Raw genomic sequence first — 15,152 nt, 5'->3', positions numbered from 1 at the left:
CGCCTTCGTTAAGACCATGTGGTTGGCTTTTTAGACAAAATCAATGCTCAACAATTAGTTATGTTCGCAACATTTTTTGTATATAATATATGTCAATTGCTTTCCTTAGGACTAAACTAAGCCTTTATGTTACGTGCACAAGAACTCTTATTCACTCACCATAGATGATTAATTTTTAAAAAAGAATTGAATAATTGCCTGAACTTAAAAATTTAAAGTCCCGACCTTCTAAACTTTCACACGATTCATAAATCACCCTCATTTTTTTTATCTATATATTCTAATAAGACCTCTCATTGATTTTGAAATTAAATAACTATCTTACATTTTAAGAACAAAACCACATATTCCATCGACCTTTCTCCATCAAAGTCTAAGAAGTTAATAATATAAGTATAATAAGAGTTATATAGTGAAAAATTAGTACATATTTCATTAAAATCTTAAACATGATTTTAAAAATAATTAAAAGCTTGATACATAATAGAAAATAGAGTAGAAAGTGAATATTTATTTGGTAATTAACCCTAAATATATTGACTCTTATACATTTTTAACTTCTTAAAAATTAAAACTTTTCATTAAAATGAAACTAATATTTGCAAAAATTAATGTTTGCTGCAACTTTAAAACTTTCACCTTAAACATAAAATGTTCTGATTCAACTTATATATATACATCTAACAAATGATGTGTCATTCTTCTTAGTTATGAATTGAGAAACATAAATTAAGTTTGACCCAACATTTTACTTAAATGTAGAGAGGCATGAGAGCACTGCCAAAGAAAAACACTTGTATTAGGACAAGATAGAAGCATTACAACACAACAGCCAGCAGCCATGACAAAGCAACCTTGGACCAAACAACACTCACAACAATAATAAGCGGTGGCTAATTAAGACTAAAAACAACACAGATTAGATAGCAAAATCACATCCCCATTGACTGATGTTTGAACAGAAAAGTGAAGTAACCAACTGCTAGGCATATACAACAACTCCTTTCCCTGCAAGTAGACATTATTTTCATTAGATTAGTTTGTTAATTAAGATATAAATTAAAAAAATAAAATATAAAAAATATTATAAATTTTTGTATTTTTAATGTGTTTATTAAACTTATTTGATGATCCCTCAAAAAAATCATATAACTTATTATCTAGCATTTTTCAAATAAACTTATCTCTCTCAAAATAAACACATTTTGAACCTTACAGATAAAAAAAAAATGACGCATATATTCTCTAATACATTCCAAAAGATTTAATAAATAATTTAATAAAAATCTTAAAATGCTTTCTAACCTCATCGTGACAATTCCATATTTTGATTCAGAAAGCATTTCAACCTTATCTTTACTCATTTTTAATAAACAACCTACCTTAATAAATAACATTTAAAACCTTAATTAATCCTCTGGTTATCACTACTTAAAAAACAAAAAAGAGAGAAAACTAACCATGTAGGATTTGCATGTAAACAGTTCTCAAAAACTTTGCATGTGCACAAGTCATGTAGTAGACAATTCTCATTAATTGCCATATGGACAGAAAAATTATAGATAAGGCAAGTGTAACCATCTTTATGCGTGCAATAAACAGTGCACTAGCAAGATAAATTCTAAATCCATTAGAATCATATAGTCTGTCTCAAATGATATTTGGCATGAATTTTATACTATTCAACAAATCAAACCACCTCCCTCACAAAACATGTCCACAGTTGTACTAGAGAACCATATACATCTATTTAGTGTGATGCAGGGCACTAAAACTGACGCACAAACTTGTTTTAAGTGTTGGGTGACATACTACCTCTATATCAATGAACTTCCCAAAACCCTCAAAATGCACCAACTTTGAAACTTAGAAAATGACACAGTAATAGCAGGGTCATGCTGCATCACAACAACCTTATTGCTCAACTCTTTGATACTTTTCAAAAGTTCATACTATTCTGAGAATCTATATTAACATAAAAACACCCAAAACATTTACTTTCAGTGCCATGATACAAAATGAAATCCATTTAGAGCTCTTGGCAATCAAGCGTATAGCAATGATTTTTAACTCCCCCTAATCGATTGATCCCATAACTGACTATATCCATTCCCATGTGCGCATAAATCCAAGGAGGAAGAATGAATCACCCTACGTGGATACACATCCATTTTTGAGCAAAAGACAAACATACAGACCGACCAAAAAGGTTAGAAAAGATAGCAGTTTTTAACCTATATGGGATCTTGGGATGATGTCCCCTCGCGAACGCCCCATACCACCCAGCTCCAAGGGAATGGTAGAGAAGGTAAATCAGGGAGTCCCCACAGCCAAGGATCGAACACGGGTCTTGCCGCTTTACGTGAGGGCAATGTTTCGTGCAACCTATATGGGATCTTGATCACTTGGAATGTTGATGGCAATCCTGATGGCTGAAAACAAAAGGAGATGTTTTCCATTATAGCATGAAAGAAGAAAAATAGTAGATAATGCAACCAAAATAAAGAGAGGAAACATTGACCAACGAATCCACTCATGCATTAAAGCTTCACTTGGATTTGATACATCAAGCTTCATTAATGTCTAAATAAGTCAATAAATTTGTAAAAAACAACATTCATTGATCCTACAAGAGGCAGAGACCGCATTGTAAGAATCTAAAACAAATAATAGAGAAAAGAAAGGTAAAATCATGACAATAAAAGAAGTGTAAGAATACTCAACAGAAAAAAAAAAAGAAGTGCAAGCAAGCCAAGGTGAAAAGTTTCAGGATGGTGACCGCTGATTGTAACGCCAAGAGGATTTGCAGCTACACAAGGCTTGATATTAGAACCATTGATTACGAATACGCAATCATGTAATATAACCTTTTTCATGACATAATAGCATGAATCAAAGTAATGATGAGAGCAACCCTCTTCACAACATGGCTGACAAATACGTAAGCAACAAATGGGTTAAACAAAGCTATGAGTACAAACCACAAATATCAACTACCATGTCACATCCATTATTGCTTTCCCATTCTAAGATACACAACATAAAGCATTTGTCGTGAAAGGAAAAGAGTGACAAAAGGCATTTTCTCACACCATTGTAATATAACCTTTTTCATGACATAATAGAATGAATCATATTTATTCGACCAAAAAAATTCCTGTAGTTCAGCAAAAAAGACAAAAAGAAAATGAAAGAAAGAAGCCTATCATTTCGTAAGATGAATTTAGGAACAATTTATTTTCCTGCTAATCACAGAAGTTGTAGCTCGGGCAAAATTGCCACTTCAATATATTTTAACATTTCTTACTCCTAATTTCCCATTTTGTTCCATGTAAAGCAAATCTTTTGAAAACAAAATATAATAGAACAAAAAAGGTAAAACAATAAAACAACTGTTTTCGGATTAATAAATAAAAGTAAGATGACAAGGATAACTGAAATGCAAATCATTATATTACAAAAGGAAATGTGATAGTACATGTTGCCGACAACAAAGGACCTAAAAGAATAAATAAGAAAACTAAAACAGAGCTTAATGACTTTTGCCAACTATGAGAAACAGAGATGAGGAACTTGTCGTTTCAAGCTTCAATACTTTCATGTTTGTGCCTAACTTAGAAAGTCACCGTGGACAACAATAAAGATCTGACATTTGTTTGGTTATTATCCAACCTTGCTTAGGTCAACCATAGGGACAAAGGCCTTTAACCTACTACTCTAGTGGTGTCATACCCCCTCCGATAATAAGAATCCAAATTTCAAAATTATATTCACAACATGTTGCACTGCACATTCAAAATTGTTAAGCCAAGTACATTTAATTCTGCCAACAAAATATCCTCGGCATCATAAGTGACCAAAAAGTCTTTTACCCTCAACTTTCCTTCTTTATCATTCAAAGCAAAGGGTTGCACAAAATCTCTAGCTGAAAACATCAAACCTGTGCACAAGTAGTGATTCTAACACCATTAGTACCCTCTCTCAGCTTGTTTCTTCTCTTTCCACTGAAATAAAAGTCCATCATGCTGAGCAGCATGAAGCACTTGTTATCCAATCCACAAGTTATTGCAAATTACATCAACCATTAATTGCAATTTCTCCTGTAATTACATTGTATTAGTAGGTCAAGGGTCATGGCAAAGTTAAGTGTTAATGTCAATAACAAATAGCATAAGTAAAATCAAAGCAACTATGACAATTAACTTGAAGAACAACTTCACAGGCTTAAAACTAAAATACTTGAAAGATAAAATTAAAATCATTTTATATTTTTGGTGTGTAGTGGTAGTATCAGGGTCTGTGTTTGTAGGACTATTCCTTTCTGCTTTATGTAGCATACTACAAGGAAAGAAATAATGGTGCATCTAAAAATATAGACAGACAAGAGGCAACAAGTAACAGGTTACCTTATTTGCAATCTTATATCAAATTTCCAACCCAACAATTACAATTCCTTCTATTAGTATTTAGAGCTTTGTTTAGTAAATTCATCAGTCAAGACTAATGATTATCTGCTAATTTCAATTACCAAAAGCTTGAAAGTAAAATCAAAGCTAATTAAACAACTAACCTCAATATAAGTTTCATTGCAGTGTTCCATTAAATCAACTATCATAACATTTAGAGCTTTGTCCACAAGCAACTTGTCATCCTAATCAATATATTGCTGCAAATTTCCCACCCAACAATTGCAGTTCCTCCTATTAGTATTTAGAGCTCTGTTTAGTAAATTCTTTTTTTTTTTTTTTGTGTTAGATTAGTAAATTCATTAGGTAAGGTAATAATCAGAAAGTGCTAATTTCCAAATAAAACAACCAACTTCAACTTAATTTTCACTGCATTGAAATCAAATCGATTATCACAGCAAAGTACAAAAAGAAAGTTTGTATTTACCTTTTTGGGCAGAAACACACTCCTATATACTACTAGTTCCCTGCTCTGAGTGCTTACACATTGTTGCTTCCTTCCATGTGTTAAAATAAACTGTAGCTACAACTTCTCTCAGGTTGTGAGCGCTTGCAAATGCTTAGGTGCTTAAGTTATCCAACAATGAGGGTCCCTTCAACAATCCACATTAGCATTGCTGTTTGAAGAAGAGAATAACATAACGATGAATTCCAACAGTTCTGCGTGGAAGGGTATATGGAAGGACTTAATTTTCTACAAGTAACATCCCTATTTAATAATGTTTAAACCCTTAATGTCAAAATAAAACTAAATTAAAAAAACCAGAAGAACATACACTAGCCATGTACGATTTGCACAAAAACATTTCTCACTAAGTGCCATGCAGAAATAAAATAATGGATGGTGGAAGTGTCATCATCGCCATATTTGCAATAGATAGTACAAACATAAAAAGATTTCTCATATGCATGTCATCCAACAGAACCATATCCGATTGTAATTTTTGACGTGAACTTTGTTCTAATCAACAAATAAAAACACATATCTATAGATGCAGTGAAGACAATAAATCGCCAAATTTAGATAGCTGTAACTGACTGTGTAATTCCCATTTTGGTAGATTTGCCGGATGGAGAAAAAATCACCATACACAGACATTCAATTCTGAGCCAAGGAGAGCCATACAGATCAACCAAAATGCTAGAAAAACTATCAATTTTTACCCTGAGTCATAGTTTTATTGCTTGGAATGTCAATGACAATCCTAATAGTACAAAAAATGAGATACCTTTGTGGTTGAATGGAACAAGAAAAATATAGGCTTGATAAATAAGTCAACAAAAGAAAGACTGACCAATACACCCACTCACACATTGAAGGTTCACTTGGATTTAGGGCTATCCATCATTCCCTAGGAAAACAAATAAACTAGTAAAATTCAACCTTCATTGACAGTATAAGAGACAGAGAATTGGCTACAACTCTCAAAACTAAATAATAGATAGGGAAGAAAACATAAGTAAAGGCACACATAACAACAAAAGAAATGTAGGCGAACTAAGGTGAAAAGATCATAATGCAGGCCACTGATTGGAACCCCAAGAGGATTGACAGCTATGTGCATGTGTACACGCATGTGTGCACAGAATAATTGCCCGTTGATTTATAAGCTCACTACTAAACTATTTCAAGTGATCAAAAAGATATAGTTAGTAATCAGTCCACCTAACCATTCCAAGTGATCCACTGAAAACTTAAAGAGTAGACTTAAAAAGGTGTCCAAAATACTATCGTGAATCATTATGTGTATTTCAATGGAATTATGATGGATAGATTTTAGGCTTCAGGTTTCGTAAATCTGTAGTGGGGTTCAATGGCCAATCGAGTACTTCTAGGAAAATGAGATGCAACAATATCACTAGAGTTCACAACTTTTTGTAGTTAGTAGCAGCTTATATTTTTAAGGAAAAAATAAATCTTAAAAAGTAAGTTGCATTTATGCAATAAATAATTTTTAACATGTCACTAGAAATAGAAATGATAATAGTGAAATCAATTCCTAAAATAACCAACATCAAAGCCTGCAACCAACAAATGCAAAATTTGTCCCAATGGAAGACAAAGCAGCATATTGAATAAAGATCAATTAAGTGATGTAGGAATGACTCTAAACACACACACAAACAAAGAACTTACTGTATCCACTGGGACTCTTCTAGCCATTCACCCCTCCCCCATACAAAATCCAAAAGAAGCATGCCTTTAGCACTCATAAACTTTGCACACACAGAAAACCATGTCTGGAAACTGATATTTGAATATCTAAAAAGTATCTTGCATACCATCAAAGAAGAGAAAATATAACTCACATTACAATATAAGTTTCCTTACCTAATTTAGAAGTCTTGATATGGTTGGTAATTTGATAAACAATTATAAAATCATAAAATAACCATTCTTCAATTTAAACTTAAGCCTCTAAAACTCTCTCGTTAGTGCAACCTTTCACCTTTCTAATTCAATTAGATTACCTTTTGATCGTCAAGGATAGGATCATGTTGTAGTTGTACAAAACTAAATGAAAGGCTGAAAGCATCGTATTCCCTTGCATAATTGAAAAAACAAACAATTCAAGAAGCAAACAATGCTGCTGAGCAAGAACCTTTCCTCCATCAGGATGATATTGAGGAATCGAATAATATTTGGTGCAATTTGGATACACCTGCTCTTTACCATCTTCAGTATAGTTAAGCTGACTAAGGTCATGTTCCACCTATGTTGAGAATCTACACAGCTTTGTTCATACCATGCTCATTCTATCTGTTTCTAGACCCATAATGGAGTAGGATCAAACCATGTTAATTGGCAAAATAACCAAAAATGGAACTATGTAGCCTCTTACAGACATTTCCTCAGATGTTGTTTGTGTATTCATATGGAGGAGTGCCATGAAGTCCATCTCTCATTCTCCCATTATTGATCAAAGATAAACTCATTTTTGTACCGTATGTCCATCATTTACCACATTACACAACTTTATAAAGTAGGATTTAAGAATATGTCAACCACAAAACAAAAACCTACTCTTCCAAATCAAAAGTCAATCCACAAACATTTAGCATCCCCAACTATTAGGTCCAAACCCCAAAAAGAAAGGGAAAAAAAAAACACACTAAATGGAAACTACAAGTTTGATATGCCAACACCCATAGTAATTTCCTACAAACCAAAAGCCTGATAGAATGATTAAAAAACATCAGACCCTCTATTAACTTAAAGGTATATATGTACATGTAGTTTTAATGCTTTTTCTTAATATGGTGATGAAACTTTTGTACCAAAACTAATCAAGGTCAAAGGATATAACTTATATATGTATGAAATGTCTATTTATCCCAAAGATAATTAGGATATAAAGACTAACCAATGACCCCACTAGTACATTGAAGGTAAAACAGAACCAATGAATATATCATGGCTCGTTAGTAGCAAGCTTATATTTTTTTTTTTGGGGGGGGGGATAACATCTTAACTTGTTTGTCATTCTATAGAGTATGTTACGGATAAAGAACCTTATCATTTAGAAGATAAGAAGTGGTGGTTAAATGATGAGAAGATAAGGAAGCATGAAGTCTAAGAAGATAAATCAAGTTTAAGTATTTTGTATAAATTTGTAAATTATAGATGATTATTGTTCCTACTTATTAGATTGTTATACTCTCCTAGTTTTTAGGAGATTTATTAGCATACTTCTTGTATATATAGGGTTTCATACTCATGGAATAAATAAGAGAGATTTTCTATTCAATCCAAACTCTCTCAACATGGTATCAAAGCCTATTATTTAGGGAATTCTGTTTAGGCCTTCATTGCCGATATTTTTTCCCTACTTAGTACCATTCTGACCTGTTTTTTGTTCCGTTTCTTGAAGTAATCAAAGTCGGTTACGACTGTCTTCTTCACTCGATATTCTCTCATTGTTTTTTCCCTTCATTCGTTTGGTTCATCATCCAAGTTTTCCTAAGATGTCTACCTTCTCCGACACCAATCCTACATCAGAAGCGGTTGAAACAAGCAGTCCGTCAAAAGCTCCATTCACTGGATCTAGCAACTCAAGAAATGGAGGAAAACTACAAAATCTCCAAGCGTCCTACCGGTTGAATGGGAGAAACTACCTAAAATGGTCCCAGCTTATCCAAACCTTTCTCAAAGGAAAAGGTAAGATAAGTCATCTCTTAGGGACTGGCCCTAAAGAAGGAGATCCCATGTTTGTTGCATGGGATGAGAAGGACTCTTTAGTTATGTCTTGGCTTTGGAATTCGATGATGCCCGAGATAAGTGATACGATAATGTTTCTAACAACCGCTAAGGATATTTGGGAGGCTGTCAACCTCACATATTCTAAAGTGAAGGATGCAGCACAAATATATGAAGTCCGAACTAAGATTGCAGCAACTAAACAAGGGTAAGATCTGTTACTAAGTACTCTAATACTCTGCAAACTCTATGGCAAGAATTAGATCATTATCAATGTCTAAAGATGAAATGTAGTGAAGATGCAACCTTACATAAAAGATTTGTGGAAAATGAGAGAACCTATGACTTCTTGGCAAGTCTAAATATGGAGTTTGATGCAGTCAGGGTTCAAATACTTGGCAAAGAGGATATACCTTCTCTGAATGAGGTAATCTCTCTAATCCGGGCTGAAGAAGGGAGAAGAAAAGTAATGCTAGACACTGCTCCTATAGAAAAGTCAGCATTAATAGCATTGAGAGGTCCTAACCGGGGTCCTAAGGAGGAAAGGAAGTCTGCTGGAGATAAAACTTCCAGCGATAGAGATTCTCGAGACTCACTATGGTGTACCTTTTGCAAGAAACCAAGGCATACCATAGAAAGATGCTGGAAGTTACATGGAAAACCATCTAAAGAAGGACAGCTTGGGGTCCAAAATCAAGCCTATATAGCCAGCAGACAGAGCACAAGCAAGGAGAACAAAAGGAGCAGGCAGATGGCTTGGACTTCAACCAGGCAGAAATTGAAAAGCTAAGAAACTTTCTAGACTCTCTTGAAAAGAAAGAAAAAGGTATCTGTTTTCTTGCACTTACAGGTATGTCCTCTCATACTCTCACCTCACATGCTTCGGAAATAACCAAATCTAATTCCTGGATTCTTGATTCCAGGGCAACAGATCACATGACCCCTTTATCCCATTATTTCACCACCTATAGTCCTTGTTCAAGCTCAAAAAAGATAACACTAGCAAATGGCTCTTTGACCACTGTCCCTGGCCAAGGAAATATTATCCTTAATAACCATCTAACTCTCAAAGATGTTCTCCATGTCCCTAAACTCTTCACCAACCTCATCTCCATTCAAAAGCTTACCCTAAATAACAATTGCAGTGTTAATTTTTCTTCTACTTGCTGTGAAATTCAGGAACAGGGGTTGCAGAAGAGGATTGGGCTTGCTAAAGCTAGGGCTGGCCTATACTACTTTGATGGATCAAATGGGGAAAACAAGGACAAGGTGAATCTTGTGTCTTGTTTGGTGCAATATAATAAGGACCAGATTTGGTTACATCACCATCGTCTTGGCCATCCTTCGTTTTCTACTCTTAGAGTTATGTTTCCAGTTTTGTTTAGGTGTTGTGATGTTCAAGACTTTCATTGCCCTATTTGTGAATTTGCTAAACATAAAAGGGTGTCTTACCCTTCATCCAATAAAAGAACCTCTAGTCCATTCTCTCTTCTCCATAGTGATGTTTGGGGCCTTGCAACTGTTCCCAATCTTTCTGGGGCAAGGTGGTTCATAATATTTGTGGATGATTGCACTAGGGTAATGTGGTTGTTTCTTATGAAAAACAAATCTTAAGTAAGCACTATTTTTCCTAACTTCTATAACATGATTAGTACTCAATTTGGAGTGCCAATCAAGAGGCTAAGGACTGATAATGCCAAAGATTTTTTCAATCAATCCCTCGCACATTTTTTCCAACAAAAAGGAATGATTCATGAATCATCTTGTCCATACACACCCCAACAAAATGGGATGGCTGAGAGGAAAAATGGGCATCTATTAGCTGTGACTAGGGAACTACTTTTCCACCATAATGTTTCAAAAAATTATTGGGGAGAGGCTGTCCTAACAACCACCACCCTTATTAACAGACTGCCATCTCAAACTTTTAAATCCTATAGCCCTCTTCAACTCTTAAGCAGTCATTTTCCTGATTTACATATATCTAGCTGCTGGAAACCAAAAATATTTGGGTGTGTATCATTTGTTCATGTTCACAACCGTAATAGAGGCAAATTAGATCCCCGCACTTTGAAATGCTTTTTTATTGGATATTCCTCCAGCTAAAAGGGCTATAAGTGTTACCACCCTCCCTCCAAAAGATTATTTGTCTCGGCTGATGTTACTTTTGTGGAAAATTCTCCCTACTTTGATCACTCTCATGACAGTACCAAAGCTGTCGAAGGAAATCCAGTTATGTCTCTACCTGATCTAGATCCCTCACCTCAAACTCCCTCCTCACCAGATTCAGTTACTACAAAAGATACACCAGACAAGACTCAAAAGGAAACCTCACCACGTACTCCTCCCTTACAGGTCTACTCAAGGTGGAAAAAGCTAGCTACTAGCCTAGTACAGATCCGAGAATCTACTTCCTCCTCTAAACCTGTTAACAACACTGGCACCAACAACTCTCTTGTGACACTAGCAGGTAATAATCCTATTGACTCCACTGCATCTATAACTGAACATCACACACCTCAAAATGCTCCTACTTTTTCCCCCAGTGATCTGGAATGGACTATAGCCCTCAGAAAAGGCACCAGGACCTGCACTCAGCATCCTTTACACTTGGTCCTATCCTACTCTAAATTGTCAATCCAACACAAAACCTTCCTAACTAGCCTACATTCCATTCCAATTCCTTACCATTTTTCTGAAGCAATAAGGGATGAGAATTGGAGGACTGCCATGGAAGTCGAGATGGCAGCCCTTGACAAAAACAACACTTGGGAACTCGTTCACTTACCCAAAGGAAAAAAATCTGTAGGATGCAAATGGGTGTATACACTCAAATACAAATCCGATGGGACTCTAGACCGGTATAAGGCAAGGCTAATAGCAAAGGGATACACTCAAGTATATGGCATTGATTATCTAGACACCTTTGCCCCAGTTGCAAAGCTAAATACAGTGAGAGTTCTTCTATCTCTAGCTGCTAACCTAGGCTGGCCGTTGATGCAATATGATGTAAAAAATGCCTTCTTGCATGGAGACCTAGAAGAGGAAGTTTACATGGACTTACCACCGGGCTATAGTACAGATACTTGCGGACAGATAGTGTGCAAACTAAAAAAGGCATTGTATGGTCTTAAACAGTCTCCTAAGGCCTGGTTTGGCCGATTTACCCATGTGATGCTTACCTTAGGGTATCAACAAAGTCAAGGAGACCATACCCTCTTCATCCATCACTCGGCCACAGGGGGAGTAACAGTCCTATTGGTATATGTGGATGATATTGTTGTGACCGGAAATGATGAAGAAGGTATGACTAGATTAAAGGAATGCCTAATTAAAGAGTTTGAAATTAAAGACTTGGGAAGGTTGAAATACTTCTTGGGCATAGAAGTTGCACACTCAAAAGAAGGCATCTTTATTTCTCAACAAAAGTATATTGTGGACTTGCTAAAAGAAACCGGGCTGCTAGGTTGCAAAGTTGCTACTACTCCAATTGAATTTAACCACAAATTGGGGGAGGTTCCAGAAGATAAAGAGGTGAGCAAAGAATCCTACCAAAGGCTAGTAGGGAAACTAATTTATCTAGCTCACACCCGACCAGATATTGCATATGCAGTGGGGGTGGTCAATCAATTTATGCATTGTCCAAAAGAAACTCACCTTAGAGTAGTTTTTAGAATACTTCATTACTTGAAAGGGACACCAGGGAAAGGCATTATGTTCAAAAGGGGACAGAGTATGATACTTGAAGCTTATATTGATGCAGATTATGCAAGATCAGTGGTGGACAGAAGATCTACATCCAGCTATTGTACCTTTCTAGGGGATAATCTTGTAACTTGGAGAAGCAAAAAACAAAATGTGGTAACCCGGTCAAGTGCAGAGGCAGAGTTCAGATCCATGGCGTTAGGGGTATGTGAGTTACTTTGGTTAAAAATCTTGTTAGATGATTTGAAGATCACTTTGGTGGAACCTATGAGACTATATTGTGACAACAAATCAGCAATCAGTATTGCTCACAATCCGATACAACATGATAGAACCAAGCATGTTGAGGTGGACCGACACTTCATTAAGGAAAAATTGGATAGCGGTCTAATATGTACTCCATATATATCATATTGTGAACAACTTGCAGATATTCTCACTAAAGGATTGCCTACAGTTGTGCATCAAAAGTTGACTAGCAAGCTTGGAATGGATGACATCCATTCTCAATCTTAAAGGGGAGTGTTACGGATAAAGAACCTTATCATTTATAAGATAATGAGTGGCGGTTAAATGATGAGAAGATAAGGAAGCATGAACTCTAAAAAGATAAATCAAGTTTAAATATTTTGTATAAATCTGTAAATTATAGATGATTATTGTTCCTACTTATTAGATTGTTATCCTCTCCTAGTTTTTAGGAGATTTATTAGCATACTTCTTGTATATATAGGGTTTCATACTCATGGAATAAATAAGAGAGATTTTCTATTCAATCCAAACTCTCTCAACAGAATATTAATAATGAAGCTGCATTTGTGCAATAAATGATTTTTAACATATGTGAAACTAGATACATAAATCAAAATACTCAAATCAATTCCTAGAAATAACAAACATCAAAGCCTGCACCAACTAATGAAAAATTTGGCCTAGTCATAAACCAGCATTATTAAATAAGAATTATTCAAAGTGATCTAGGAATAACTCTAAAACAAACACACACATACAATGAACTTATTGCATCCACTGGGACTCTTAAAAGAGAAAATATAGCTCAAGTTACAATAAATCAATATAATATTTGTTACCTAATCTGGAAGTCTTGACATGGTGAATTGATAAACAATTATACAATCATAGAACAACCATTCTTCAATTTACACTTAAACCTCCAAGACTCTCCAGTTAATGCATTCTTCCACCTTCCTAATTCAATTGCCCTACCTCTAATTTTCAAGAAAATGATCATGCTGTACAAAACTAAGTGGAAGCCTCTCACTCCCTTTTACAAATGAAAAAACTAACGTCCAAGAAACAAACAATGCTGGTAAGTGAGAACTTTTCAACCATCAGGATGCTATTGAGGAATCAAATGAGTAGAAGAATTACTTGGAGCAATTGGGATACACTTGCTCTTTACCATGTTTAGTACAGACAAGCTGACCGAAGTCAAGTTCAGCCTACATTGAGAATTTATACACTTTGTCCATACCATGCTCATTTTATGTCTTTCTAGACCCATAACAAAGTAAAATCAAACCATGTTAATCAGCCAAATAACAAAAATAGAACAATTCAGCCTGTAGGCATTTCCTCAGATATTATTTGTGTACTCATATGAAAGACTGCCATGAAATCCATCTTCTTTCTATCTCTCAATTATTTATCAAAGAAAAAGAAACCCATTGTGTACCTTGTCCATCGTTTACAACATTATAGGGTTCCATGAACTGAGATCTAAAAAGAAAATTTTTAAGTTGTTCTGATCAACCAATCAAGTAGAGTAAGAACATATAAAAGTAACCCAAAGGGAATTATTACCTCTAACAGGGAGCCAACAACAAGATATGCTACTTCTGAAGAGCCTTTGTTGAAATATATAGAATTAAATTTTGCAACAATTCTCTCTTGTCCTGAATCAAACTTTTTGGAGCTCACGTTCTCAATCAAATCAATGTGTTTTTTGGTACAAACTGCAACTATATATATGTATTTTCTGCTCCTTGCATCGCTTCGATTTGCTTCCTATACTAGTTGACAAGCAGTCCATTTCTTGCTTGGACGTCTTCAAGCTGCAATTAGCATTGATGACGCCTGAGCCTACCTCTCCTGCGAGTGTCCATAGCAGCTAAATACATATCTCAAAAGAGATCCAAAACCAAATCAAGATGTCAGCCAACAACCAAGGATTTGAAAATACAAAAAGTAAGGAAACAAACCAAAAAAAAACCCTTGAGACCAGACCGAAAATCAAATTCTACAGGATAGATCAAAAGATGAAAGCAAAAAGGGTATCCGATTTGCAATTATCGCCCACAAAAGGAAGGGGGGAGAGAGAGAGCATTCATGTTATTTATTTGACGTGTAAAGAAGCCTATAGCTTAGCAAAAAAGAAAGAAAGAAGTCAATCATTTCACATGTGCGTTTTAAGAACAATTTATTTCCCAACTTGCAACAAAAAATTATAGTGTATCCAATATTGGAAACTTCAATATATTTCTATATTCCAACTGTTGGGCTGCAACTCCTTGGTTCCCAGTAATTAGTGAATTCCAGTATCTCGAAATGGGACTATAAAAAAATTTAAAAAAAAAAAAAAGAGAAAGACAGAGAATCAGTCTATTCAATCAGTGTAAGAGAAAATAGAAAGTTTAACTTCCTCCATGATTAGTAAGCTTTACTATAAGTGCATGAGGCTAAATTAAATGGTGTTACACCCCTTTTCCACAGGTTGTGTAACTAGCCATGAACCCTAAGCCAAGACTTAAAGTTCACGAAGC

At 35.1% G+C, this 15,152-nt stretch overlaps 1 long non-coding RNA gene across 2 annotated transcripts; it reads right to left on the bottom strand.

The window, feature by feature from the left end:
* Window positions 1-747: 747 nt before the first annotated feature.
* LOC127814118 (uncharacterized) lies at window positions 748-14,903 on the bottom strand. 2 transcript variants are annotated; one of them, XR_008026281.1, is made up of 3 exons: window positions 14,194-14,903; window positions 2,235-5,126; window positions 748-1,008 (listed from the first exon to the last, which is right to left on the bottom strand). It is a non-coding gene; the product is annotated as an uncharacterized LOC127814118 (long non-coding RNA). The 2 variants fall into 2 exon arrangements; XR_008026282.1 differs by lacking the exon at window positions 748-1,008 and having other exon boundaries at window positions 1,692-4,100; window positions 4,894-5,126.
* Between the last annotated feature and the right edge of the window lie 249 nt (window positions 14,904-15,152).

This window comes from Diospyros lotus, chromosome 12, assembly GCF_014633365.1.
Source record: "Diospyros lotus cultivar Yz01 chromosome 12, ASM1463336v1, whole genome shotgun sequence".
In the NCBI taxonomy this organism is placed as follows: Eukaryota; Viridiplantae; Streptophyta; class Magnoliopsida; order Ericales; family Ebenaceae; genus Diospyros; species Diospyros lotus.
This window is presented reverse-complemented; position numbering and strand designations above follow the sequence as displayed.